Source organism: Eucalyptus grandis, chromosome 10 (genome assembly GCF_016545825.1).
Source record: "Eucalyptus grandis isolate ANBG69807.140 chromosome 10, ASM1654582v1, whole genome shotgun sequence".
Classification (NCBI taxonomy): Eukaryota; Viridiplantae; Streptophyta; class Magnoliopsida; order Myrtales; family Myrtaceae; genus Eucalyptus; species Eucalyptus grandis.
This window is the reverse complement of record NC_052621.1, coordinates 22,541,864-22,548,303: the sequence shown is the minus strand read 5'-3', so window position 1 is coordinate 22,548,303 and position 6,440 is coordinate 22,541,864.

The window sequence follows — 6,440 nt, the reverse complement described above, 5'->3', positions numbered from 1 at the left end:
AAAAGTATGGAAGCAAAGTCAAATAAAAGAATGCGACACTATTTCACCATCCCATTGATCTAACCACCGTGAGGACCGACCCCAGATAATTTTTGATGGCTTATGTGCATTTAAACCATCATAGCTCTAGAGAGGAAGACATTCTGTGCACGACGTAATTAATTGCAACGCATTTAAACTCAATAATTGAAATGGGGTTAAAGTACTTATCCAGATCCGGATCCGGCTGGAGGGAAGAACATGACCTAAATCAATGCCCAAACACATTTTCCTTTTTATTTAAATTCAAATTCAATTATGGGTCAAGTTGTCTTTTTCTCTTTCTCTTCCTTTTTTTAATGTTTCAAGGGGTGGTCAAATTGTCTTTTGCCTTTGGAAAGAGGGCAGTTTCTTGACTTTGGCTTGAGAGAATTTTGAAAAATGGGTCTATTTCTTTTCGTTTATTTTTTTTTTATTTCTCTCTCTGTATTTCCTGATTAGTCTAATCAGGAAGAATTTGTCACAAGACTAGTAATTCCCTTTTCCTTTTTTTTTTTTTTTTTGGGTGAGGTGGGGAGCATGGCATGATGGCAGGCTGCAGAGAAAATGGTGTCCTATTATGCAAACTTGACTAATCGGCAGGGGCTATAGTACCAAATGCATGGGGGCCAAAAGAAAACGGGCTGCAGAGGTTATGTAGTCCACTATCACTCATGGCAAAACTGAGGAAGATGTGATGTTGCAGCATGGGAATCAAGGTACTGCTGGAACTGTGTTTTTTTCTGTTTGAAATTGGTTGAATTTGTGGGACAATAATTCCGATGGTGAGTTGGAAGGAGGGAGCGAGAGAGTACCAATGTCAGTGCAGGTCAAAAAGAAAAAAGAAAAGAGAGAAAAGAGAAGAGAGAAAAAGATGCAATTGATATATCGGGATTTTGACTATCGCCCTATAATGTTGCACTGATTTGATGAGCCTATATAGATTAAGATTCTCTAGTCCCAGGGCTTTAGAGAGAAGAGCATTGTAACCAACATCCAAGTTAGGGATTAATTTTTTTTTTTTAAATTTGTGGAAACTATATATTGTGATATTGTACATGGAAGGGCCAAATTATACATCTTGGGTGGACTTGGAAAAAATTTAGCATCAAGTCCATAAGGCTGAGGTGCTTTCAAAAGGGGTCCTAGTTGACATCATGAGTTATGAACAGATATATCAAGAAGAATTAGATTTGTATCTTTTGTTAGATTATTATTCAATCAAATGGATTCCTTCTCAATAGTTAATTCTCATTTCAACACACACTTTCTCAAATAGGAAAAGGGTTCGAAATTATTCTGCTGAATAAAATGATTATGCTGGTATTCCAAAATGATTTTTGAGAGCAACGGCTATATCTTCTTCCTCAACCAAACACTTACCAAAAACCCTATTTCATAGTGGAATTCCCCTCCCCTTTTCTAGTTATGGAGAGGGTCCAGTAATCGCCCAATATATGATGAAGTTCTCTCCGGCTTTCATTACATGAAGGGTCTGTTCTATCTCAATCCCTTTTGTAAATTATTAAGAAAAAGGTAAGGTGTAAATATCATTGAGATGTTACTAAAAGAATGTTTTGTAACAACCTGAATTGACTAGAGTGGAGCATCAACAGGGTAAGAGGTTTCAAACAAGACGTGGCTCCTCGTAGACTTTCAAGATAGCAAGAGAACAAAAATGAACTGAATTACACCCTGAACATGGGAAAGAGTGCCCTGAATTATATATATGTTAAAATGAAATTAACTAATAAAACACATTTTAACTTCAAATGTTGAGCGTTATCAAGTGAGAACACTATCAAGATGAGTAACCCCCTATTTTCATGCATGTGTGTATGGCAAAGGACAAAACCATCACTTGGTATGAAACATGCTAAGATAACAATAGCTTGAGTGAATTAACCTAGATATATAAGAGCGGAACCCCTCTAGTAGGTGGATTCTTCAAGAACCAACCACATAGTAGCTCGTGGACCTATAACCGACTCTGACGAGAGTAAGGAATGATCTTTAGGGCAAGGGGGCTCAATAAAGGTGTAGCTCTTAACAAGCTTCGAGGAAACTGAAGGGAATGGGAATAAATCGAACTGCATACCGAGTAAGGGGAGAGCCTTTAGTGGGTTATATATGTGAAACTAAGATTTTTTTTTTTTTTGTGGAATAGAAATTGAAATTAATTCAAAAATTCTATCCTTTGGCATGACGATGGTTGTGTTTGGTTCGGCTCAGAGGAAATGCAAAGTCATTTCCCCGAAGCTCTTGGGCCCAAGTGCATTCTGCTCAAAAGAAGAGCGTTTGGTTAGTGACTTTTGATGTAATTCTTGGCAAAGTAATTTGAAATTTAAAAAAGAAAAAAAAAACAAAAGGCATTTTTTGTCTCCTTCATTGAAGAGAGGGCTAGGTTTGCAACATCTCTCTCCCATCCATTATTTCTCTGCAAATCCTCAATCCGAAAGCCCCGATCCATCAAAACCCTAACTCTTCCACGTTGGCTATCGTGCGGTACATGAGATTGATCATACCACACTAGACAATGGGCCACCAAGGTTGTGTGTCCTCGGGGCGACCTAGATCTAACCCTTTGATAATCGGCTCCATCTAAGCAAGAGCCACAAAGGATGCATGACACTAAGCGAGGCAACACCAAGGTCATGCAACCTTAGCGACTTCTATCAAAAGGTTATAGAAGATAGATGATGTTGCAGTCCATGTGAATTCAACGTCGATCCTTGACTTATGAAATCTCAACTTGGGTGACCAACAACCTCGACCTTGGTGATTGTCAACTTGACCTCAACTACTCAACAACTAGTGAACACAAAGACGGTGGGTTAAAGAAGTGAATAAAAACGATTGAAGAAGATGAACATTACTATTTTAGGGCAAAAGTGGAACATAGTATTATTAGTGTGGGTAATATTGAAAGGGAAAAAAAAGAAGTCATCAAACCCCATAATAGCATTCAAAAAATGTTAAAAGCCTGAACCAGGCCAGTATTTGGCTAAAGAGGTCCCAAAAAGATTTGCCAAACACCTTTGATATGTTCTAGCATCGAAGAAACTCCAATATTTAGCATGCTTGGATGAAAGTACATGGGACAAGCGATTTCATGGCAATGTGATTGGGTATGAATATCATTTTCTAATTTTATCTTTACACTAAGGTTGCGTTTGATCATTTAGATTTTTAACTAGGATTGGAATGGATAAAATAAAATATAAAATCCAAGGATTTTGTTATATCATATCCACTTGGAGAATTGCAATAATAAAATCGGTTATTTTCATGTTTTATCATTCCATTATTTGGTTTGAATAGCACGTCGATATAAATGAACATAAATTTACATCTTAATTAGAAAAGGAGCTCATTGCAGCATTCTAGAATTGCGGGTTCGATTATGACAAGAAATATAAATTCGCTTCAACAACATCGATGAGGCAGATCAGTCATCGAACCTTAAATCTAATAAAAGAGAGAAAACACGATTATTCACCTTCACGATTACAAAAAGTATAGTGCTTTGACTCTCTCGCCACTTTCATTCGGAATTACAGAAAATGAGGTGTTTTACTACTTTCGTGGAATTTTTACTTGAACTAGGGAGCTAGGAGGAGAAGAAGCTTCGACTTTGACTTTTCCGCCATTTTCGTGGAGTTTTGATGTAAATAAAAAACTATGGAGAAGTTGTGAAGTTTCAACATGAACTAGAGATACAAAAGGAGAATGAGACAAAGGGAATTAGAAAAGTGCGTTTTAAGTTGAATTTGCTCATTTAAAATTAAGGTTCTTCCATTTCATTTTTATTTACTTATTTTTTAATTATTTTTCCACTCTCTAATTTATTTCTTTTTTATTCCCTTCCATTATTCTTAATGAAAAATTATTATAAAATAAAATGTACAATAAATATATATGTATAAATGGGATATGTATTATAGAATAGAAAGAAAATGTATAAATAAAAATAGGAATAAGTAACAACAAAAATCGTCCATTTTTTTTGTATTTTTGTTCATTATTTTGGATTTTAGTTCTTATATTTGAATCCAAATTTATTTTATATTTAATTAATTATTTTAAATTTAAGAAGTTTGTTATTCAAGAAAAATGACATTTATACCATAAATACAAGAAATCTAATCCTGCGTTTAATTTCTACCCAACATAAGAGTTTGTGTTATGAATAAGACTTTGTGAGTTTACAAGTGATGATGAATAGATATTAAGTTTCCATTGTTAATATGGGAAATGCCAAAATATTAGTGTGGTATTATTTGTACTATTATTCTATAATTATACATGACAATTGTTAAGTTATAATGATTTACATATAAATGATGCCATGTGATGGGTACCTTTGCCACAACCAATTCGCTAAAAAATGAACTCGCTTATATAAGCATGTGTGTAAAACTCTAGGAAAATAGAGATGTTTACTGTTTAAGACGAGTATCTACAAAGTCGAAAGGACACGAACTCGTATGATTCCTACATGAGATAATATGGCCTTGTGTAGCCTAATACGGCTTGAGTAAATTGTTGTGAGAATGAGTATGAAATACCCATTATGATATGGCTTGAGGAGAATTTTTCATTACTGATGTAGGGGACACTTGTGATGGAAGAACTGAGACGTGGTAAAAATATGTTTATGATTTTGTCCCCCCATGAGTTAGTGGTGACGATATCTCGTTAGTCGATTCAGTCTAGAGTAGTGATGAGCATAAGATAAATGCTCACTTGTTTAAATTGGTGAGTTACTATGTAGTATTTGCACATCATGAGAATAGTACGTTTATTTGTGTACATTTGACTGTCAAACTAAATATTAGCTCATGGCATTTACTATTGCAACAAGATCATAGTCATTTATATATAACCAAAAAAATCACGTTAATTTAGATGAATGTGATATTACTCGATGATTGGTACGGTATTATTGTGCTCTCAGGTCAAGTGGGGAGTACATATCTTACTTTAGACTTAGGTTTCTCATTTATTGAGGTTAGGCTTGTCCAAAAATATTTAATAGATTGATCGAGTTCAGAATTTAGGAACATCTAGATTAGCATTTCCCAAAATCTCTTTAACGACTGGATCAGCAAGCGCAGCAAAAGTTTGGGTGTGTATTTTGTACTTGGGATTTCCATTATGCGCGGTAACAAAAAATTGTGTACATCATTTGTAGGACTAATCGGCTCCCAATCCAGTCCGATTCCGAGGTGGAACTGAGAACCCGACTGGGAGGACCAGTTTCCAAATTCCGAGATCAAGGACCCGATCAACCAATCTGGTCTGGTATGGTGGAATCAGTAAATTTCTGTTTTTGACCAAAAATATAATGAAAAATTGGAGAAATTTGAAAGAATTATGATTTTTTCTTAAGAAATTTAAAAATATATTATATATATAATTAACCAGTCTGGTCCAATCAGTCCGGTTCCCACCTTGGAACTAGGAACCGAACCGATCAACCATTGGTTCCAAAAGCGGGAATCGGGAACCGGGAATCGGACCGTCCTCTTTGGGAACCGCCCAAAATCGGCCGGTCCGGTCCAATTCGAGCGGTTCTCGGTGCACACCCCTAATCATATGGGGCTCAATTCTTAATTCATTTGAAACTTAAATTATATAAAAAATTGAGGTGCCTTGACAAGAAAATTCAATAATCCATATTCAAATCGGCCCGTGCCCGAAATAGCCCGATCTCGAAATATTAATCATTCGGTCATCTAAACCTAGCCTGACCAAAAACTAAGAAAATCGAATATTAAATGGTTCCAACCCAATGTTGGCTGAACTCATGCAAACCCAAATTTAAATCTAGGTTGTATTAGTTCAAATGACTTGTAAGTGAATCTGATCTGAAATCGCATTTAATCGAATTGAAAACAGTCCTTCTCATCCACTTGCCAGCTTTACTGAAACATAAGTGTAGATGTACTTATGTCTGATCTATTCAAAACTAGTAAGTGATAACCCAAAACAAGTAATGGTCCAAACGGAACCCAAAGCACTTTTTTTTTTTTTTTTTTTTTTTCTGTCGAACCACATTTGAAAAGCAGGCAAACAAGCAGAACCCGGATGTTCGGAATCCAACCTGACAAGACATCGATATTTTTGTAGGCCGGAATTACTTGTAGTCATAGGCAAGTCGAAACCAGAGTTAACCAACTAGAAACTGATTTGATCAATTCATTTGAGGTGCGCATGACAAAATTTTAGGAACAAAAATTAATTTATTGCCATAAATTGATTTCTCAATTTTTATTTTTGAAAGCGAGAAGTTAAAAATTTAGTTTATAATTTCTTTTTCAAATCTATTTCTAAAGTAGAATCTGTTCCAAAAATAGAAAAATCAAATTATGTTACTAAACGGTTTGCATCCAAACTTGTTTCGAGAAACAGAGAAACAA